The sequence below is a fragment of the Notolabrus celidotus genome, chromosome 11 (genome assembly GCF_009762535.1).
Source record: "Notolabrus celidotus isolate fNotCel1 chromosome 11, fNotCel1.pri, whole genome shotgun sequence".
In the NCBI taxonomy this organism is placed as follows: Eukaryota; Metazoa; Chordata; class Actinopteri; order Labriformes; family Labridae; genus Notolabrus; species Notolabrus celidotus.
Window position 1 is genome coordinate 28,371,900 of NC_048282.1, and position 24,528 is coordinate 28,396,427.

The 24,528-nt window shown below is 37.6% G+C and overlaps 2 long non-coding RNA genes across 2 annotated transcripts; both read left to right on the top strand.

The window, feature by feature from the left end:
* The first annotated feature begins 5,686 nt into the window (after positions 1 to 5,686).
* On the top strand, positions 5,687 to 7,317 carry LOC117821281. Its single transcript, XR_004632935.1, has 3 exons — positions 5,687 to 5,766; positions 7,116 to 7,149; positions 7,251 to 7,317. It is a non-coding gene; the product is annotated as an uncharacterized LOC117821281 (long non-coding RNA).
* Positions 7,318 to 21,525: 14,208 nt separating this feature from the next.
* On the top strand, positions 21,526 to 23,175 carry LOC117821266. Its single transcript, XR_004632933.1, has 3 exons — positions 21,526 to 21,605; positions 22,956 to 22,989; positions 23,109 to 23,175. It is a non-coding gene; the product is annotated as an uncharacterized LOC117821266 (long non-coding RNA).
* The last annotated feature ends 1,353 nt before the right edge of the window (positions 23,176 to 24,528 follow it).

A 24,528-nucleotide genomic window follows, 5' to 3' on the forward strand; every position in this document is an offset into this window, starting at 1 on the left:
TGTGGCCAGGGGTGATTTTAGGATCACACTTTCTAGGGCTTCAGCTCCTAATGAGATTATGATATGGAGAGTTTCTTGCAAGTGCTGGAACCTACCACTAAACTACCCATTCACTTAACACCAACCTATATTTTCCTACAAAGGAGATTTCTATTCACAACAATAAAATTAATATTGAAGAACATGAAATATGCTGTTATTGCAAAGGTATTGAATTTGTACAAGTACTATTATTATCATGGGTATGATTATTATTTTTTACAGGTAAGAGGAGGTTGGAGAGAATCCACACTGGATAAAAAAGTGATTAACACTTTTTTTTCTCCCATGGATTAAGTAGAGGAAAACATTTAACTTACAATATGATTGATTTAATACCATACAATGGATATCTTGAACATAAGATTAAGATCTTTAAAAATACATGTTGAAATAACGATGTGGTTGAGAAGAGGCCCCTGTGATTCTTTTCATGGGTGCTGAGAGGACATGAAAAGGGTCTAAAAATGCTGATAACGTCTAGGCGCCCAGCAGATTATCTTAACATGCAGAAATGAAGGAGTCTGGGTCACTGGTGGCCTGTCTCTGGCAACACCCCAAACTTAGATGTCTCGCCACGAAACAGGAAATAGTTATAGCTCCTTCATAAAGTGATCAATCTGTTTGAAGTTACATACATATGATCAGGGTCCATCCCTCAACACATCTATGGGTTCATTTATCTCCTACAGCCATAGCGCCACCCACAGGAAATATATGGTCCTGGCATTTACATACAATCTCCACTCCCTTCCAAATTTGACATGTTTCATCACGGACCCAGCCTGAACTCATCTATACACACATGTTGGTCATAGGAATAGCGCCACCTATTGGACACAAGCGGTATGTACTCTCAGAACCTTTTTTTAACATGCTTGTGATCACAACTCTTTCTATAATGATCTGTGACGAACAGTCCTTCAATACATAATTAAAGCCACAGCACCACCTACTGGTGACAGGCTATAGGCTTAGACTGCCAGGGAAACTGGTGCACTGACACACTGGGATCCTATCTCACCCCCTTCCCCCCAACCCCCCATAACTTACTTTAACTCTGCATGTCCCATTGAAAGTTTCTAACCATAGACCTTTCTGGAGTCCCTGAGCTCCATTGTCTCGTAGGTCCCTCTGATCTGCCATAGGCATCCTCCTGCTGCAGACGTTCACGACTCCAGCTGATACGGACGTTCTGGACTCCAGCGGCAACAGCTTCTACTACTCGTCTCATCACTATAACCTCTCTTTCTTACTCTCCTCTATCCCTCTTTCAAGACCCAACTCGGTCGAGGCATGATGGCTGTCTAACATGAGTCTGGTTCTGCCTGAGGTTTCTGCCTGTTAAAGGAAGTTTTTCCTCACCACTGTAACTAGCTAAATACTGAGATGTGCAATGCTCATGATGGATAAAGGTGGGGTAAGACTGAGTCTTATCCTGTCTTGAAGTTGGGTCTCTGTTCATAATTTGGCATAGAGTGGTCTAGACCTCCTATGTTTGTAAAAGCAACTTGAGATATGTGATTTGATGCTATACAAATAAAGATTGATTGATTAATTGATTGACTTCAATGTACACTCTGCTGATTACTGCATGAGTATGCTTACAGTTTCAGCCTAGGCCTCATAAAGTGCAGCACAGCAACACCTGCTGCACATCAGGCGGTGGCACACACAGATCATGTCTTTATTTGATCTATCAGGGTGTTTCTTGTTATTTTAGTGCAATTGTTGCCCTGTGGTGATGAATCATTTTAAAATAATTTTAGTTTTATATTATTGAACTGCAACTTCTTCAACCTTCCCAAACTTATATTCTTTGCCATTAATTAAATTAGGGAACCCTAAATGGGCACTAGTCTCTGTGGTGTCTTTTGTGATTTTAACCCGGTTAATAATATAATAAAGATTTTAATCTGGGTATCAATTGCACTTTGTGATATTAACTGATAAAGTAGTGATCACCTTTTGGTCTCCTCAGCGTCACACACAGGGGTACGGATCAATACTATCAATATCTTTGTCACTTAAATCTTTAAGGTATACAACAGACAAAGGGAAATTTGAGGCTATTTTAAAAGTTTAGAAAGAGTTCCTTCAGTACCAAAGAAAAAACAGCACTCTTGTTACTGATTACATATTGTGTAATGTTCATTAGCGTCCCCTGCTACTACTCATCAAGAAAGAATGTCAGTGTAGGTTTGTTGCATCAGCTTAATATATAATGTTCTGCGAGTACGTAGCCTAACTTAAATGTCAGCTTTTATTGAGCCTGTTTATAAGTACAGTGTGCTGTTGCTCTGCAGGTGACTCGCTCACAAGGCTGTGTGGGAGACGTTCTAACAGTACATGGGGGAGCAACAGGTGTCAAGAGAAAGCTCTGACTTTGCGAAAGATGACCTGAGCACAAACAGCATTGTCTTCATCAATATATCATCCCACTGTTAAACACAAGTAGTCTGTTTATCACAGAGAAAAATAATATTTGTGTTAAACCTTGTAGTTTGATATACTATAACATTTGGTTGTAAATGTCTTCATCTTTAGAATGTCCGAATACATTTCATACATTTTTCAAGCTGAGATCTCATTTGTAGAAGACGGATAATCTTGATTTAAGACGAACACTTTAATTAAGTAAATGCATTGTATTGGAGAATCTATCAGAAAACAGCTCCATTGATAAAAGAAAGAAAGAAAGAAAGAAAGAAAGAAAGAAAGAAAAGTTGTTGTTTTTATAATACAACTCAAATTAAGGTGAATATATCTCAAATGAAGAAGTTGACATGAAATGTATTAGTGCAAAAATCTTTTTTTGAGTGAAAAAATACTAATTGTTAGCATTCCTGGCTTACTCTGAGACACTAAGCTTTAAAATATTGCTTAAAATAAGTTTCCCTTGCTAATTTTAAGATCGCTGTTTCCTAATATTATGTCTTATTTTAAGAAATCTTACCAAACAAATTTTCACTTGTTCTATAGGCAGATATTTTTTTTGCTAATTTCAAGGGAAAAGTACCTTGAAATGAGTTTGTTTTTCTTGTTTTTGGAGGGGCTTTTTTTCCAGTGCACAGGTTGGAATCAAACCTGGGTGGTCAGTTTGAGGACTCTGCACAGGGGGTGCAACTTAACCAATAAACAAAAACAATGCCCAGATTTTTTGTTGTTTAAAATATAAGCAAACAATCAGTATAATAATATCAAATCAAAGAAGCTAACTTAAACAAAACCAAAAATGCACAGAATGGCTAAAAAATCTAGTCTCCTTTACTCAAAACATGCGGCTGCATCAAAGGAAGTTTTGATCACCGCCAAGCCCTCATAAGAATGTCTCCTCCCTAGTGTTACAGCTGTGTTGTTGTGATGCCAATCATCTTTAATTAGATCACAAGCTGACCTTAATTCAGCCATAATTTAATTTTAAATTAAAAAAGGAATGCTGTAAAATGCTGCAAATCTACCCCATCAAAGGTGCGTCCTAAACCACACCCAGTATCAGTGATTTAAATGAGCAGCCGTGATGACAGGAGTTTTTTCTACATGCTGCTCTGCTGCACCAATTATCCACCTGTTCATTCATACATGCCACACGCATGCTGAACATTCCACACCCTTGAGGTGTGCCAATCAAAAGAGCCAAGTGAATGAGAGAGATTATATAAGAGAGTGAAAGATGTAAAGGGGAGAAAAAATAGTTCAGTTACAGCTATGGTGTGTTATAGCATTAGTAAACATCAACTGTGACTTCACCAAATATAGTTTAATGGTTTTTCCTGGGCATTTTTAGGGTGTAGATTGTCAATGTATTCATATCCTGTAAACTCTGAGGCAAACTTCTATTCCTGGTGATCAGTCATACATAGGAAAAACTTTCACAATAACTTGGGTACAAACAAAAGCGAATATGAAAGAAGTCAAACGAGAAGAGTGTAGGGTTAAGTCTGTGCAGTTAAGTGCTTCTGGATATTTGGGATGTTTTACCTTGGCAAAATATGATAGTCTAATTTCCCTCCAAAACTTCAGCCTTGTTCTTTTCATTTTATTAATTTATTATTTTACCTTTTTCGGTTTTGCACATCATATAAAGCATCTTTGAGTATCTAGCGTGTTATAAATCTTATCATCTCATCTTTTTGGAGGGGGCAAGAATACAACAAACTTAAGTGATCTCGATTTACTTTTTCCCAATAGGTTGAGCTCCCTACTTTCTTATTTCCTGCTCTAGGAGCGACAGAGCCTCTGTAAACCAGTCATTGAGCAATGTTGTTCACATGACTGAAAGTGAGATTTTTAAGTCTAAGGAGCTGTACAGCTTTCTCCCTTTTATATTTACATCTAATAAGCTCTTCAAAAGTTGCATTGTGTGCAGTGGTTAGTAGAAAGCTTTGGCATATTAACCCCACGCCAATCAAGCTAATGCAGTGTAGAAAGCTGAACAGATCCATGACAGCTGTGGTGCATTTAATTCTTGTTAATTAATTGTCTGCCTATCACTTACCTCAAGTCTTCTTGTCCCATTAAAGTTACTAACCATAGATCTTTCTGAGAGTCCCTGAGCTCCCTTGTCGTTCCTCTGGGTCGCTGCTGTAGACGTCCTGCTGCTACAGCCCCACTCCAACTGATGACTTTGATGTTGTCATTGTCCCTGTCCTCTGTCCATCTCTCTCTACCCCTGTTTGCCGGTGCCAGAGATGCAGACTCAAGGCTTAGACATCCACCTTGAAAAGGAGCACTGAAGACTTGAAATTCAGGACTTTAGGACTTGCTTAGACTTTGTTTTTAAGATTTCACTTAAACTGAAATCAATGACAACTAAATGTAACAAGATCTTCAGAAGAAGAAACCAAGGAGAAGAAACATACTTTATTTATCCCCATGGAGGAATTTCAATTTCTACAGATATTCTGCAACAGTACATAAGGGTTCTATTTAAGCATCCTTGGAACTTGTTTGTAGACAGCAAAATCATTTGATTGCACACTTGATGAATAGTTAAGCCTACATTATTTAAAACAGATGCAGAGCATAAACTGTGAGAAAATGCTTTGTAATGCTTAAAACTTTAATTTGAGTTAGTTTACAACGCCACCATTTATGGTTCTGTTTAATTTTGATAATTTCAGGTTTTATCTCAAACATCTCCTCCAGTGTGAATACAAAATGATATGTAAAAGCAACCTGGTGCATTAACACCAAAGTATCTATCTAAAATTTTGGGAAATAAAAAAGCTCTGAAAAATAACACAGATTTTCTCCAGTGTTATCATATACAGTATATGTAGAGAATAATCGACAGAGAAGTTGCATTTGTAAGCAACTTATAAACACCAAATGTGAACTTGTCTTACATTGAAAAATAAAATTCTCATCATCATCTGATGTGTTTGAACTACATACTTAGTTACCTAATGAGTCATTATTACACGTAACTACTGATAATTGCTGTGTTCTCTCTGTGTCCCTTGGAACACATAATGTAGCGTGAGAGTCTATAAACCTAGCCCAGTTTTTTGTCCGAGTTTTCATTTGTGAGCCACATTTTTATAATTATTGTATAATTAAACTAAAATGCATGGACATTCAAAAAATTTAATTAATTAACCACACCCTTTTAGTGTCTTGTGTCCCAAACCTTTTCAGACCTCTTTAAAAACCGCGATCAGACATCTGTGCATCAACCAGTCTCAGAGAGAGAAAGTCTGTGCTCCTTCTTCTGCTATCATCTTTGTAAGTATTCATTTTGCTACAATTGGATACATGGTTGATATCATTGAATTATCATTGTGTCTTTGTATATTTTTTAAAAGCTGATTTTATGTTTTGATCATGAGCTGAATCTACATAATTCACTCTTAAAGTTAAAATATAGTGGTTTCTGTAAAAGAGAACAGAGATACATTGCAATCTGTATTACATTAGTTGCATTACATCACATTCAGAGGTATATGGATTAGTTTCTTGTGTGGGATGGTACAGCTTTGCTTTTCTGCCGGTAATCTGACTATTCTTTCAAGCTATGCTCAGAAAATACCGTCCTGTCCTCCAACCTTTTTGATCTTTTTATCACACGTACTATGTATACTTCTCATTTTTTTGGGCAGCAGTTGGGTGCACAGTTGCACTGGTGGACACACCTGTTGAAATTGACGTGCTTTATGGGGATTATATTCTTTTAATCTCAACAAGAGGAGCAAGTTCCTCAGATTAGTCCTTTAGCTAACTTTGATGGCATTTCATCTCAATTTTGCCTGAAGTCATGGACATATTTGTCACAAGGGTTGGGGGAATTAAAGCTATGATGATGTGTGACACATAGTGCAGAGTTTAAAGTTAAATTACAGTGAGAGATGTCTTCAAACTGCAAAACTACTGAGGAAACATTCTGTAGCCATTTATGGACATTGTTGCTTTTAAAACTCTTATTTTAAATGGTAAATGGCCTTGTACTTATATAGCACTTTTATAGTCTTACTGACCACTCAAAACTAATATTTTAATAGACACACGACTCTTTACTGATTTTAAATTCAAGTTTTCTACTTTAACAACTCAAAACATATTTTTGTTGTAACACTGGAAGTAACAACAACTCAAAGCCAGTGGTTCCAAAATTGGGGGTTGGGACCTCCTCCGGGCTCGCGAGATCACTGATGGGAGGGTCGGGGGATGGTGTTAGAGATATCTAAAAATGCATATTTTAATCCATTCGTACAAAACATATACAAACAATTTAGCTCAATTTGAGGTGAAAAAAAAATCATGTTTCTTTACCTTGTTGTCACATAAACCCTGAGGAAATTCTGCTGCTTGTAGCATTTATAAAATTACAAAGAAATATGTAGGTTTTTGGATTAGCCTACAGTTCTTGCACTCAGCCATAAGCAACAATTAACCATTTGGAGACTTTAAAGAGTCTATAGAGTCTCCAGTTATTGGCACTGTTGTTTTGGGGGTTGCAGACTAAAACGTTTGGGGCCCCCAGTTTGGGAACCCCTGCTCAAGGTGATAATCTATGAAAATAAGTTTGAGTTTTTTCAACTGCTTATAAACCAGATCATATTTCTGTTTATCCTCAGAGTAACAACATGTGGAAGCTAAGTCCAACTGCAGGTAAGGCACACTGGTCAAGGCTGCTTCAACATATCATAAAATATACATTTCCACATTCCCATTTTCATTCTTAACTTACCAATTTGTCTGTCCCTATGAAGGTCTCTGTTTGACTCTCGCCATCTTGGGTATCATCACAGCACCTGTCTCTGCATTCCGGTCAAGGCAAGTTTATTTATAAAGCACCATTCATACATAGAGCAATTCAAAGTTCTTTACAGAGTTAAAAACAAAAACCAGAACAGTAACAATCAACAAAAACATACAACAAACACTTCAAACATTTACATTTTATATGCAGCCAGTTATGTTTGATCTACTCTCTCTCTCTCTCTCTGTACTTATGTAACTTAACGTACATAGTAAATAGTGTTGGGTCTTATTTATTTAAATTTGGAGGGATTATTATAAATATTCAGGCCCCCTTTGCTGCTCTAAAGTCCATAACTTGCAGAGTCTTACTGTCCCGCCGGACACAGAATCAGGACTAATCTTGTCTTAACCGAAATTAACCCTTTAATTATTCGATTCATCTCAGAACTTCTTCTCAAGGATTAAGACTCACACATTGAGTCTTTACTGTGTCGAGTCACAGCCCGAAGCTGGCTTAGACCCACAGAGAGACTCACAGACCAGCAGATAGACTTTGAAATCTATCCTCTGATTGACAGGAAGCCAGAGTAGGGATTTTGAAACTGGAGTAATGTGGTCATACTTTTTAGTTTTTGTCAGGACCCGTGCAGCAGCATTTTGAATACCCTGAAGTTGCTGAACAGTTTGTTTTGGCAGTCCTGTGAACAGATCGTTGCAGTAATCTAATCTGCTAGAAATAAATGCATGTACCAGCCTCTCAAGGTCTGTCTGTGACATCATTCCTCAAACTGTGGTTATGTTTTTCAAATGGTAAAAAGCAGAAGAAGTTACAGATTTGATGTGAGTCTTGAAATTTGAATCTAAGTCCAGGATGACTCCAAGATTTCTTGCTTGACTCTTAGCTACCAGGGAGAGGGACTGAAGGTGAGAGCTGACACTCTGTCTTTCTTTACGTGGCCCAAAGACAATAATGTCCGTCTTATCTTTGTTCAGTTGGAGAAAATTCTTTTGCATCCAGTCATTCATTTGCTCACCGTTTGTCATTTACAACAGTTCAGACAGTGGCTGAAATTTTGTTGCTGAGCTGTATGCTCGATGATTCTGTATTTGCAATCCTTTTTCTTGTTGTCGGACGTTTTGGCTTAGCACCAAGTGCATGCCAGGTGACATCAGTCTGTTCTTTAGAAAGTTTCGGAAAAGACACTGTATCATCTAGGTTTAGGTTCTCAGCAGTTGCACTATGGTTAACTTTGCCATGATGAGTGGTCATTTTTGTGTTCTGGTTAGCCCCAGACTTACCTATCTCACCCTTGGCTGTTATTGGAAGTGTGTCATGAAGCCCTTTTTCAGCTTCAAGAGTAAAAATCCTTGTCTGGAGGACAGCAATTTCTTGTAAAAACCTCGGACAGTTTTTGCATGAAGACTCCGTTGAGCGTTTTCCGAGATTTGGGAGACCGTAGTGCATAATTTAAGATCCTGGGGCTTGCTGGATCCTCCTGATGTCAGACAAACTCCCATGGAAGCTCGGTGAAAAGGTGAAAAAATGGTAGCTGACCTCCTAATTACTGTCCAAGTGATTTTTAAATGTCCAAAATTCAGTGCCCGTTACTTTTAGTGAAAAAAAGGGGGGATATGAGCAAAAGAATGTAAGAAATGCGAAAGAATGCAGAGAGCAAGCAATAAAAGCGTCTACACTCTAGGGAAGCAGCAACCATGGCAGAAGTGCAACAAATTGCCATGGAAAGTATTGTATAATGTTTATTGCATCATGTAACTGATAAACTGTTGTTATGTTTCAGTCATAGGCATTCGGGTAGAATTGGCGGGCCCTCATCTGGCCTTCAAGGAGGTAAGAAAAAGTGTCTGATCTGTCTTGTCATGGGATGGTAATTCCAATCTACATTACATTTGATGCTGTCAAAAATATGAATAATAACCTTTGATTACCGGTGATACTCATATGATTCAGACTTCAAATGTTATCCCTTCTCTTCAAAGAGAAGCCTTTATCTTGGGTGTCAGGCTCAGGAATATTTAGATTAGTAGAAGTAATATCATAGGATGATAACCCGATATGTGACTCTTATTCGTTAAGCTATATCTTTTCTTGAAACAGGCGCTACAAATCCTACAACCACAGAGACCCCTGGTCAGGAAGACCTCTCCTTCTGTGTTGGAAGGAGCGATGGGAATTATGCCCACCCTACTCGACCACACAGTTTTTACAGCTGCGTGAATGAGATATCATACCTCCGATTGTGCCCAGCAGACTTGTTTTACATTCAAGGATCGGATAGCTGTGAGAGGACCACCAGCACGACCCCAACAACCGTCAAAACCCACATTTCTACCCCATCTTCTTCAACAAACCAAAATGCCCCTAACCAGCCTGATTTCTGTGTTGGTAAGAAGAACGGGAATCATGCCGTCCCTGATTTCCCAAACTGGTTTGCCAGTTGTGTGCATGACATAACTTACTACTTTTCCTGCCAATCAGGCTTGATTTACAATGTAGTAATTGATCGCTGTGTTTGGACCACTCTAACCACTGCACCCCCCAGTGCATCTAAAGCATAACCAAAAAACATTCAGCTAATATTTTGAAGACATCTGTGTGGAAAAGATTGGGCATTTCCCTGATGTCACTGACCCACATTATTTTTTCAACTGTAACGGGATAAGATCTCAACGTCAATCCTGCCCAGATGATCTGGTCTTTAAGTCATCCTGCACTTGTTGTACCTTTGAGTAACATTACTTATTCTCACAAACAGATAGGGGTTCATATTAAAGCTGTAAAATGATAATCTCCTCATGATTCTTAACTTGATTCATTGTGGGGAAAGAAAGCTAACCTGCCTTTTTAATCTACACTAAGGTGGAATAATTTAAAACCAGAATCCGTACAAAATCTGTCAATATGCAAGGGCATTTATATTATTTTATCCATACATACATAATAAGGAACTGTATTAGGTATCCATGATTATTGTCCTATTACTGCCTATTCATTGTAGGTGTCTATTATCCATTTGGGTGTTCTTATTTTTTATTTTCCACATTCAATCTGACATGCCTTACTTACTTAGTTGTTAACTATGATAGAGAGTTTATCTCTTATTGTTAGAGAATGTAAGATGAATGTTGTGTGGATTTTCTCATTATATTTGTATTTGGCCATTGCTTAAAAGGGCTGATGTTCAATTGTGAGGCAAAAATATAAAGCCTGTGCCTCTGTCTTGACTTTAATATTACAATATTAATGTAAAATGGATGTAAGGTAATAACCCATGAAACACTTGTGAAATAAAACATGTTTCAAAAACTATCAAAAGCCCCAGTTTGTGTTGATTTTGGCGCCCCCTGTGGACAAGTGGGTACCTCTTGACTCCTTGCTGGTTTTGTCATGTACATGTGTAAGCAGAATTTTCTAACAACGAATCTCACCCTGCTTTACTTTAACACCTGTTAAGAATCTGTGCCACAGCTGTTTCATTTGCATGCAGTTAATCAATTCATCTGATACCTACCCCTTGCCAGCTGTTTAAGGCATTACAAGTTTAAAACATAGAAATAATCAATCTTGTCATTGATGGTCTTGTTGGCTTTTGTGGGTCATAAAAATGCAGCTGTGTTAGCATCAGTCTGTTTTTCAACCAGCTAAAATCTCCCACAGTGGCTTTAAAAGTTTGTGACATAGAAGTCACGATAAAGTGTTGAAACAAGCTGACTTACTAGCACTCATGGAAAAAGAGCAGAAACATCTTTGTCAAATATTTCTTGACAATCAAGCCTCTTATCTTTGTGAAATGAACATGTACTTGTCCATACCAATACAAAAGATGTACAGTATGTGCAGATCAAATAGAATTCCATCCCTGAATTATATATAGAGTCTTTTTTATCTAGAAACCAAAGATCCTAAGTGCACTGTTAAGATCTGGTATTCTTCCTTTGGCTGTTAAGTTTGGTTGATTTAAAAAAAAAAATCCCTGAAGAAAACACATTTTGGGAGTGGTGTGATTTAGATGAAGGGGAAACTGAGTCCCATTTTCTTTTGTTCTGAACAAACTATGATGACCTCAGAGAGTTGTTGTTTCATGAAATTGTAAAAAGCTTGAATATTGTGGTGGACAGATGAGCAAAAACTACAATTGGCTGTTTAATTTTGAGCTGGCCAATTTTGTCTCAAAAGCCTGGAAAAGAAGACAAGACTGTCTTTGAAATGACTGTTTAGTTTTGTCTTCATTCTCTTCTCCTATTTCTTGACAATGAATAGACCTGCTGTGTGTTCTGACCCTGGACTGAATGCATTTACGGTGCCTTGCAATGCGGGCTGGGCATACAAAAATACATAGTATGACACAATAAGAAAATTTGAAAATAAATACTTAAAAACTTCAAGTTTCACTGCCTTTAAAAGCTTTTTAAATTAGTTATAGAGTAAACTAAAGTTACATTGAGTTGGTTGCATTAAAACTAGTTTAAAGTTGTTACTTCAGGTCACTTGTCCACATTTCAATCTAATGTAGCATTTATGGAGCGCCGCCTGCAAGCTAGTTCAGGCAGACAACTCGAGCTGCGCTGATTCATACTGACACGTCATCCTCTCTAGTATGTAGCAGGCCGTTTTGAATAGAGCCCCTGTCTCTGCCTCTGCTTTGCCAGTGCTCCTGCTGTCCTGCTCACTGCCGAGTGCAAACTTCGTACCCACCTCCTCCCCGGCATCCACCTGTGGGCTCCGAGGTTAGTCCTATCTGATTACTCCTCAGTGTCTGCATTTAAATAATCTACAAGGAGTAATGAGGTTCAGAGCCCTTACGCCAAACACAACACTGCATGCTGCAATAAACCTTATCTTAAGTAATCGTGAGCCATTGATGATGATGATGCTATCTTAGTGCTATCGTTACTGGGATTAGAAGTTGGCCAGTGCTTAGTTATGTTAGTTCATTAGCACTGAACTGCATGATATGACACACATAACGTTACCCAAAACATAATGCACTGTCCCTATGTCTTCATCACAACAACATTAAAAATCAAGCCACATCTGGGATGAGCTTTTTTTTGGCCAATCATATGGAGAAAAACTATGAGGGGAAGAGGAGAAGATAATGAGAAGAAACGGAGTGAGAGGTCAAGAGTAGCAGGATGATGAGAAAGGCAGGTGGGAGGAAGCAAAGGAGGATGTACAGGAGGAAAGAAGCAGGGAATAAATACTTTTCAACATTATATACTTTACGAACATGCCTATAATGACTGTAGAAACTCTGTACCCAGAGTACATATGCTAACCCAGAAATTTAGGGACATAGTGCAGATGTAATGTGTCAGAAAGCTTATTTCAATTATTATTATTTTGCTTATGCTTGGTGTTCTTGACTCTTACCTATTCCTGTTTTTACCACTGTTGCTATGATTCTTGAATTTTCCCCTAGGGATCAATGAAGATGATTTATCTTATGTGTCGGAGGCATTAGTATATGGCCTCCACAGATTCAAACACTCTTTGTCTTTCTATACAGATTTTCTATCTAGAACCAGCAACAAACAACCGCTCAGACACTGCTCATTCATTTTTTCTGAAGGCAGTGGAAGACTATGGCTGGCCTTCCAGGTACACAATGATATAAACATGGGCCATTGTTTCCGTGCACTAATTACTCATTTCAGTCATTTTTTGTAAAATTTTGTTGTGATGAACATGACTGAACAATTCTCCCATGTATTTTCAACGGTCAGAGGTGATCAAGGCGTTGAAAATGGGGCCCACCCTTTACGATCTGAAGGAGGACTCTCCCCCAACCAGCTCGGGGTTTTGGGTCACATAAAGAACCCTTGTGATGTGAATGAAGATTTGCAGGTTTGTTGATGCTCAAACTCAAAGTGCTGTGTACAAAGGCAAAGTGAAGTTGACAAGTTTTAAACCTGAATATGTAGAGGCTGAAAGTTATATTAAAACAATCTATTTTTATTTACATTTGAATGGTGTCAATATCTTCCACAGTGTAGAAGGAGTAGAACGTTAAAATACAGGGGAAAATTGTTCAACTATCATATATAAGTGTGTATCTTTGTGTTACTTTATTGATGCAATCACACAATTAGAGCAAGTCAACTAAGCAACATTTATAATAGATGTTTTGATTGCTTAAAAATTATACATATTTTATTCTCTGGTTAATTTTTTTCTGTCATCACTGCACTTTGCCTGTGTAGGACAGTGAAATATTTCTAAATCATTAGCCTCATAGCTTAATTGCGCAATTCATATTTTGGCTCGATTGTGATATCTACCAAGTTCTACTCTCCAAATAGTAATATTTTCATTTCCAGAACATGGATCTATTTGGAACTGACTAGGAAATGTTCGATGATGTGCATGAGGCACCATATGGGGTTCAAGTCCAGGAAATTGAGTGCCCTCTGACTCCTATTGTTGAAAATGTTCAGTCCATGATACCTCCCTTGGCATCATCTGAATCATTTGGCAGACATTTACATAACAACGGTTCAGTGTATTGAAAGGCTAAGAGCAACAGAAGAAATGCCTGAGATGTAACAAGATCCTGCAAGAGATGAAATGGTATGAAGTTGAACAGTTGGAAGAAGACAGGAGTCCCAAACATCTATTTGGAAATGTATTTTTATGAACAGTACTGTGCAAAAGTTTTAGACAGTTATGACAATTACAGTAGGTAATAGTAACATATAAGCACAGAATGTTCCTCCCCAAAAATTAAGTGTTTTATAGGTTGTATTTATCAATTAACAACATGCAAAGAATAAATAGAAGATAAATAAAAATCAAATTAACATTTGGTGCGACCACCAAAAAACTGAGGGGAAGCGTCTTAGAAGAATTGATTATTTTTGAAGGCAAAGGTTGACCACACCAAATGTTCATTTGATTTATCTTGTTCTAAATGAAGAGATTAACACATTGTCAGTCTGAATTGAAATAATACATTTTAGTTTTCAAGTTGACAAAATACCTTACATATATGCAATTTACAAAAATCATGTTGACCTTTTTGAGTATAAGAACATATGATAAATCAAAGCAGAAACTACAAAGAGATTTTGACAAAAAATGCATTTGTTATAGCTGGATGACAGGCGTTATGTTGTGGCATCTGTTCAGACACCTATAGTTATAGTCAATATAACTATGCAACTCATCCATCTGTAAGTCTAGTTTCATGACAGTGTGTTATCTTAGAGGTCACATTATATTTCATCTTGGCTAAAACATACCAGAATCCTCAATTTCCTGAAGGTAGTCCTGAAGAAAGTTCATGATGTTTACGTCCATCTGGTGCTTGACAGACCAATCTCACTGTAGAGATTAAGACTGTGTGGCTCTTTTCCAGGAGGAAGGCTGCATCCACCTTTAAGAAAAAGGAAATGCATCCCAGTCCTACACTCAACTGATGGAAGGTAAAAAATGTAAAATCAGACATTAAAGCTTCTGTGACAAACTTTGGTATGTGCTGGATTTTGGCGCCCTCTGTGGATGAAGATGTATATCGTATCTCCATTTCTAACCTTGTCTTGTACATCCTAAGGTGTTTTTCTCTGACTAAAAATCACATCCTACCTCTTTTAAAACCTCAAAAATTTCACTCACAATGATTATTTCAACCAGTCAACTCATGTTGTATTGATCAAAGCTTAATGTTCAGCAGCATATCATTGTTTGCGTGTGGCCAGGGGTGATTTTAGGATCACACTTTCTAGGGCTTCAGCTCCTAATGAGATTATGATATGGAGAGTTTCTTGCAAGTGCTGGAACCTACCACTAAACTACCCATTCACTTAACACCAACCTATATTTTCCTACAAAGGAGATTTCTATTCACGACAATAAAATTAATATTGAAGAAAATGCAATATGCTGTTATTGCAAAGGTATTGAATTTGTACAAGTACTATTATTATCATGGGTATGATTATTATTTTTACAGGTAAGAGGAGGTTGGAGAGAATCCACACTGGATAAAAAAGTGATTACAACCTTTTTTTCCTCCCATGAACTAAGTAGAGGAAAATATTTAAGTTACAATATGGTTGATTTAATACCATAAAATGGATATCTTGAACATAAGATTAAGATCTTTAAAAATACATGTTGAAATAACTATGTGGTTGAGAAGATGCCCCTGTGATTCTTTTCATGGGTGCTGAGAGGACATGAAAAGGGTCTAAAAATGCCGATAATGTCTAGGCGCCCAGCAGATTATCTTAACATGCAGAAATGAAGGAGTCTGGGTCACTGGTGGCCTGTCTCTGGCAACACCCCAAACTTAGATGTCTCGCCACGAAACAGGAAATACTTATAGCTCCTTCATACAGTGATCAATCTGTTTGAAGTTACATACATATGATCAGGGTCCATCCCTCAACACATCTATGGGTTCATTTATCTCCTACAGCCATAGCGCCACCCAAAGGAAATATATGGTCCTGACATTTACATTCAGTCTCAGATTCCTTCCAAATTTGACATGTTTCATCATGGACCCAGCCTGAACTCATCTATACACACATGTTGGTCATATGAATAGCGCCACCTATTGGACACAAGCGGTATGTACTCTCAGAACCTTTTTTTAACATGCTTGTGATCACAACTCTTTCTATAATGATCTGTGACGAACAGTCCTTCAATACATAATTAAAGCCACAGCACCACCTACTGGTAACAGGCTATAGGCTTAGACTGCCAGGGAAACTGGTGCACTGACACACTGGGATCCTATCTCACCCCCTTCCCCCCAACCCCCCATAACTTACTTTAACTCTGCATGTCCCATTGAAAGTTTCTAACCATAGACCTTTCTGGAGTCCCTGAGCTCCATTGTCTCGTAGGTCCCTCTGATCTGCCATAGGCATCCTCCTGCTGCAGACGTTCAGGACTCTAGCTGATACGGACGTGCTGGACTCCAGCGGCAACAGCTTCTACTACTCGTCTCATCACTATAACCTCTCTCTCTTACTCTCCTCTATCCCTCTTTCAAGACCCAACTCGGTCGAGGCATGATGGCTGTCTAACATGAGTCTGGTTCTGCCTGAGGTTTCTGCCTGTTAAAGGAAGTTTTTCCTCACCACTGTAACTAGCTAAATACTGAGATGTGCAATGCTCATGATGGATAAAGGTGGGGTAAGACTGAGTCTTATCCTGTCTTGAAGTTGGGTCTCTGTTCATAATTTGGCATAGAGTGGTCTAGACCTCCTATGTTTGTAAAAGCAACTTGAGATATGTGATTTGGTGCTATACAAATAAAGATTGATTGATTAATTGATTGACTTCAATGTACACTCTGCTGATTACTGCATGAGTATGCTCACAGTTTCAGCCTAGGCCACAGATCATGTCTTTATTTGATCTATCAGGGTGTTTCTTGTTATTTTGATGCCATTGTTGCCCTGTAGTGATGAATCATTTTGAAATAATTTTAGTTTTATAATATTGAACTGCAACTTCTTCAACCTTCCCAAAATTATATTCTTTGCCATTAGTTAAATTAGGGAACCCTAAATGGGCACTAGTCTCTGTTGTGTCTTTTGTGATTTTAACCCGGTTAATAATATAATAAAGATTTTAATCTGGGTATCAATTGCACTTTGTGATATTAACTGATAAAGTAGTGATCACCTTTTGGTCTCCTCAGCGTCACACACAGGGGTACGGATCAATACTATCAATATCTCTGTCACTTAAATCTTTAAGGTATACAACAGACCAAGGGAAATTTGAGGCTATTTTAAAAGTTTAGAAAGAGTTCCTTCAGTACCAAAGAAAAAACAGCACTCTTGTTACTGATTACATGTTGTGTAATGTTCATTAGCGTCCCCTGCTACTACTCATCAAGAAAGAATGTCAGTGTAGGTTTGTTGCATCAGCTTAATATATAATGTTCTGTGAGTACGTAGCCTAACTTAAATGTCAGCTTTTATTGAGCCTGTTTATAAGTACAGTGTGCTGTTGCTCTGCAGGTGACTCGCTCACAAGGCTGTGTGGGAGGGGTTCTAACAGTACATGGTGGAGTGACAGGTGTCAAGAGAAAGCTCTGACTTTGCGAAAGATGACCTGAGCACAAACAGCATTATCTTCATCAATATATCATCCCACTGTGAAACACAAGTAGTCTGTTTATCACAGAGCAAAATAATCTTTGTGTTAAACCTTGTAGTTTGATATACTATAACATTTGGTTGTAAATGTCTTCATCTTTAGAATGTCCAAATACATTTCATACATTTTTTAAGCTGAGATCTCATTTGTAGAAGACAGATAATCTTGATTTAAGACAAACACTTTAATTAAGTAAATGCATTGTATTGGAGAATCTATCAGAAAACAGCTCCATTGATAAAAGAAAGAAAGAAAGAAAGAAAGAAAGAAAGAAAGAAAGAAAGAAAGAAAGAAAGAAAGAAAGAAAGAAAGAAAAGTTGTTGTTTTTATAATACAACTCAAATTAAGGTGAATATATTTCAAATGAAGAAGTTGACATGAAATGTATTAGTGCAAAAATCTTTTTTTGAGTGAAAAAATACTAATTGTTAGCATTCCTGGCTTACTCTGAGACATTGAGCTTTAAAATATTGCTTAAAATAAGTTTCCCCTGCTAATTTTAAGATCGGGTGGTCAGTTTGAGGACTCTGCACAGGGGGTGCAACTTAACCAATAAACAAAAACAATGCCCCAATTTTTTGTTGTTTTACAGAGGGAAAATATAAGCAAACAATCAGTATAATAATATCAAATCAAAGAAGCTAACTTAAACAAAACCAAAAATGCCCAGAATGGCTTAAAAATCTAGTCTCCTTTACTCAAAACATGCGGCTGCATCAAAGGAAGTTTTGATCACCGCCAAGCCCTCATAAGAATGTCTCCTCCCTAGTGTTACAGCTGTGTTGTTGTGATGCCAATCATCTTTAATTAGATCACAAGCTGACCTTAATTCAGCCATAATTTAATTTTAAATTAAAAAAGGAATGCTGTAAAATGCTGCAAATCTACCCCACCAAAGGTGCGTCCTAAACCACACCCAGTATCAGTGATTTAAATGAGCAGCCGTGATGACAGGAGTTTTTTCTACATGCTGCTCTGCTGCACCAATTATCCACCTGTTCATTCATACATGCCACACGCAAGTTTGGAAACACCTTCTCATTCAAGGGTTTGTATTTATTTTAGTTATTTGAAACACTGTAGATTAATACCAAAAACATCAAAACTATGAAAGAATATGAATTATTTAATGAACAAAAAAGTGTTAAACAAACCAGAATATGTTTTATATTTTAGATTCTGTAAAGTAGCCCCCTTTTTCCTTCATGACAGCTTTGCACACTCTTGGTATTCTCTCAGTCTGCTTCATGAAGTGGTCTCCTGGAATGGTTTCTAATTAACATGAGCCTTGTCAAGAGTTCATTTGTAGAATGACTTGCCTTCTTAATGTGTTTGAGACCATCAGTTGTGTTGTTTAGAGGTAGGGTTAGTACACAATGGATAGCCCTATTTGACTACTGTTGTAATCCATATTATGGAAAAACCACATTATTTCATAGTTTTGATTTCTTCAGTATTAATCTGCAATGTTGAAAATAATTAAAATAAATAAAAACCATTGAATGAGAAGGTGTGTCCTAACATGTGACTGGTATGTGTGTTGTTTGCTTGTATCAAACCTGACCAAACCATACACAAGCTTGAGGATACACCAAGTTGCATCTGTGAAATTATGGCTTTGAGTTATATATTAATTTGCATAATAAGAGACACAGCAGAGTTGACTGACAACGTTGTAACTTCTTCTCAGGCAGTTAAAAGCCTTCTGCAGCTCCACCTCTTTGCCTGTTTCTAGGTTGGCTGAAAGTTAAGAAAGGTCAGCATTTCTAGTACGGTGACCTCGACTGTCGGGCTTCAAGACACCTCTACAGAAACCTAGGGTTGACGTTGCACAGACTACGTCCATGTTTTATCCAATACCAGTGGGAGTTTAGTCTGAGCTGTTTATGATCTGCTTTACCTGGAAGAGTCTAACTTTGGAATAACATGAAACAACTCACCCTACAGAGTAATCAATCAGCATTTCATTTGTAGCTTTACAAACAAATAGGAGCAACTCAGAACATGCAGCATGTGCATACAAACTGTGACTATGTTGTAGATACGAAGCATTTTTTGGTTTATCATTCAGAGACCAATCATGAGCAATAATCAGAAGATGACAGTCTTCTGGTTAGCCTGGTTCCCCAGCAGCATAGTCACGAGGGCTCACCATTTCTCATAAAAAACTTTTACACTGAAAAACACTGTCGCAATTTTAATGTCCCAGTGTGTCCTACTGCCCCCTCTGTTCACACTGACACCATTTTGCCTTTGTGCTTCTTATGGTGAGATGTTACAGAGGAGCAATAGACAACTCAAACATAGGCATATAGCTCAGGGCTGTCACATGCTTAATTGATGTGAACTGAACCAGGTAAATACAATAGGGGTAACATCTTCTTGCTCTGAAATATGCCAACACAGCCTCAATGCAGCTTTTTGAGCTAGTTTTTCTAATTGTTGTGAAAGTCTTTCCATAATGACACCTTTGAAAAGCTTGATGACACAGTGAGCTTTGAAATCATGCATAACATTTTTCCATGACAGGCCTAATTACGGAAAAGGGTAACAATGCAATTTGCACTGTAGCTGAGGCTGATGACCATTGCAAACATTGTTCAGTATTTGGTTGAACACAATAATCACTGCCCTAATGTCGTTGCAAGATGAAATGTTAGAAAGTCATCTAAATTATTATAAATCAAATGGATAAGACATAAAATACATGTAGCAAATGTTGATCTGCTGTTTATCAGCCAGATTCAAAGCAGTAAGCCAACCACAAATACATCTTTATTACCAGTCATTGAGCAATGTTGTTCACATGACTGACAGTGAGATTTTTAAGTCTAAGGAGCTGTACAGCTTTCTCCCTTTTATATTTACATCTAATAAGCTCTTCAAAAGTTGCATTGTGTGCAGTGGTTAGTAGAAAGCTTTGGCATATTAACCCCACGCCAATCAAGCTAATGCAGTGTAGAAAGCTGAACAGATCCAAGACAGCTGTGGTGCATTTAATTCGTGTTAATTAATTGTCTGCCTATCACTTACTTCAAGTCTTCTTGTCCCATTAAAGTTACTAACCATAGATCTTTCTGAGAGTCCCTGAGCTCCCGTGTCGTTCCTCTGGGTCGCTGCTGTAGACGTCCTGCTGCTACAGCCCCACTCCAACTGATGACTTTGATGTTGTCATTGTCCCTGTCCTCTGTCCATCTCTCTCTACCCCTGTTTGCCGGTGCCAGAGATACAGACTCAAGGCTTAGACATCCACCTTGAAAAGGAGCACTGAAGACTTGAAATTCAGGACTGTAGGACTTGCTTAGACTTTGTTTTTAAGATTTCAGTTAAACTGAAATCAATGACAACTAAATGTAACAGGATCTTCAGAAGAAGAAACCAAGGAAAATAAACATACTTTATTTATCCCCATGGAGGAATTCCAATTTTTACAGATATTCTGCAACAGTACATAAGGGTTCTATTTAAGCATCCTTGGAACTTGTTTGTAGACATCAAAATCATTTGATTGCACACTTGATGAATAGTTAAGCCTACATTATTTAAAACAGATGCAGAGCATAAACTGTGAGAAAATGCTTTGTAATGCTTAAAACTTTAATTTGAGTTAGTTTACAACACCACCATTTATGGTACTGTTTAATTTTGATAATTTCAGGTTTTATCTCAAACATCTCCTCCAGTGTGAATACAAAATGATATGTAAAAGCAACCTGGTGCATTAACACCAAAGTATCTATCTAAAATTTTGGGAAATAAAAAAGCTCTGAAAAATAACACAGATTTTCTCCAGTGTTATCATATACAGTATATGTAGAGAATAATCGACAGAGAAGTTGCATTTGTAAGCAACTTATAAACACCAAATGTGAACTTGTCTTACATTGAAAAATAAAATTCTCATCATCATCTGATGTGTTTGAACTACATACTTAGTTACCTAATGAGTCATTATTACACGTAACTACTGATAATTGCTGTGTTCTCTCTGTGTTCCTTGGAACACATAATGTAGCGTGAGAGTCTATAAACCTAGCCCAGTTTATTGTATAATTAAACTAAAATGCATGGACATTCAAAAAATTTAATTAATTAACCACACCCTTTTAGTGTCTTGTGTCCCACACCTTTTCAGACCTCTTTAAAAACCGCGATCAGACATCTGTGCATCAACCAGTCTCAGAGAGAGAAAGTCTGTGCTCCTTCTTCTGCTATCATCTTTGTAAGTATTCATTTTGCTACAATTGGATACATGGTTGATATCATTGAATTATCATTGTGTCTTTGTATATTTTTTAAAAGCTGATTTTATGTTTTTGATCATGAGCTGAATCTACATAATTCACTCTTAAAGTTAAAATATAGTGGTTTCTGTAAAAGAGAACAGAGATACATTGCAATCTGTATTACATAAGTTGCATTACATCACATTCAGATGTATATGGCTTAGTTTCTTGTGTGGGATGGTACAGCTTTGCTTTCCTGCCGGTAATCTGACTATTCTTTCAAGCTATGCTCAGAAAATACCGTCCTGTCCTCCAACCTTTTTGATCTTTTTATCACACGTACTATGTATACTTCTCATTTTTTTGGGCAGCAGTTGGGTGCACAGTTGCACTGGTGGACACACCTGTTGAAATTGACATGCTTTATGGGGATTATATTCTTTTAATCTCAACAAGAGGAGCAAGTTCCTCAGATTAGTCCTTTAGCTAAGTTTGATGGCATTTCATCTCAATTTTGCCTGAAGTCATGGACATATTTGTCACAAAGGTTGGGGGAATTAAAGCTATGATGATGTGTGACACATAGTGCAGAGTTTAAAGTTAAATTACAGTGAGAGATGTCTTCAAACTGCAAAACTACTGAGGAAACATTCTGTAGCCATTTATGGACATTGTTGCTTTTAAAACTCTTATTTTAAATGGTAAATGGACTTGTACTTATATAGCACTTTTATAGTCTTACTGACCACTCAAAACTATTATTTTAATAGACACACTACTCTTTACTGATTTTAAATTCAAGTTTTCTACTGTAACAACTTAAAACATATTTTTGTTGTAACACTGGAAGTAACAACAACTCAAAGCCAGTGGTTCCAAAATTGGGGGTTGGGACCTCCTCCGGGCTCGCGAGATCACTGATGGGAGGGTCGGGGGATGGCGTTAGAGATATCTAAAAATGCATATTTTAATCCATTCGTACAAAACATATACAAACAATTTAGCTCAATTTGAGATGAAAAAAAAATCATGTTTCTTTACCTTGTTGTCACATAAACCCTGAGGAAATTCTGCTGCTTGTAGCATTTATAAAATTACAAAGAAATATGTAGGTTTTTGGATTAGCCTACAGTTCTTGCACTCAGCCATAAGCAACAATTAACCATTTGGAGACTTTAAAGAGTCTATAGAGTCTCCAGTTATTGGCACTGTTGTTTTGGGGGTTGCAGACTAAAACGTTTGGGGCCCCCAGTTTGGGAACCCCTGCTCAAGGTGATAATCTATGAAAATAAGTTTGAGTTTTTTCAACTGCTTATAAACCAGATCATATTTCTGTTTATCCTCAGAGTAACAACATGTGGAAGCTAAGTCCAACTGCAGGTAAGGCACACTGGTCAAGTTTGTGTTTCTCTAAAAGGCTGCTTCAACATATCATAAAATATACATTTCCACATTCCCATTTTCATTCTTAACTTACCAATTTGTCTGTCCCTATGAAGGTCTCTGTTTGACTCTCGCCATCTTGGGTATCATCACAGCACCTGTCTCTGCATTCCGGTCAAGGCAAGTTTATTTATAAAGCACCATTCATAGATAGAGCAATTCAAAGTTCTTTACAGAGTTAAAAACAAAAACCAGAACAGTAACAATCAACAAAAACATACAACAAACACTTCAAACATTTACATTTTATATGCAGCCAGTTATGTTTGATCTACTCTCTCTCTCTCTCTGTACTTATGTAACTTAATGTACATAGTAAATAGTGTTGGGTCTTATTTATTTAAATTTGGAGGGATTATTATAAATATTCAGGCCCCCTTTGCTGCTCTAAAGTCCATAACTTGCAGAGTCTTACTGTCCCGCCGGACACAGAATCAGGACTGATCTTGTCTTAACCGAAATTAACCCTTTAATTATTCGATTCATCTCAGAACTTCTTCTCAAGGATTAAGACTCAAACATTGAGTCTTTACTGTGTCGAGTCACAGCCCAAAGCTGGCTTAGACCCACAGAGAGACTCACAGACCAGCAGATAGACTTTGAAATCTATCCTCTGATTGACAGGAAGCCAGAGTAGGGATTTTGAAACTGGAGTAATGTGGTCATACTTTTTAGTTTTTGTCAGGACCCGTGCAGCGGCATTTTGAATACCCTGAAGTTGCTGAACAGTTTGTTTTGGCAGTCCTGTGAACAGATCGTTGCAGTAATCTAATCTGCTAGAAATAAATGCATGTACCAGCCTCTCAAGGTCTGTCTGTGACATCATTCCTCAAACTGTGGTTATGTTTTTCAAATGGTAAAAAGCAGAAGAAGTTACAGATTTGATGTGAGTCTTGAAATTTGAATCTAAGTCCAGGATGACTCCAAGATTTCTTGCTTGACTCTTAGCTACCAGGGAGAGGGACTGAAGGTGAGAGCTGACACTCTGTCTTTCTTTACGTGGCCCAAAGACAATAATGTCCGTCTTATCTTTGTTCAGTTGGAGAAAATTCTTTTGCATCCAGTCATTCATTTGCTCACCGTTTGTCATTTACAACAGTTCAGACAGTGGCTGAAATTTTGTTGCTGAGCTGTATGCTCGATGATTCTGTATTTGCAATCATTTTTCTTGTTGTCGGACGTTTTGGCTTAGCACCAAGTGCATGCCAGGTGACATCAGTCTGTTCTTTAGAAAGTTTCGGAAAAGACACTGTATCATCCAGGTTTAGGTTCTCAGCAGTTGCACTATGGTTAACTTTGCCATGATGAGTGGTCATTTTTGTGTTCTGGTTAGCCCCAGACTTACCTATCTCACCCTTGGCTGTTATTGGGAGTGTATCATAAAGCCTTTTTTCAGGTTCAAGAGTAAAAATCCTTGTCTGGAGGACAGCCATTTCTTGTAAAAATCTCGGACAGTTTTTGCATGAAGACTCCGTT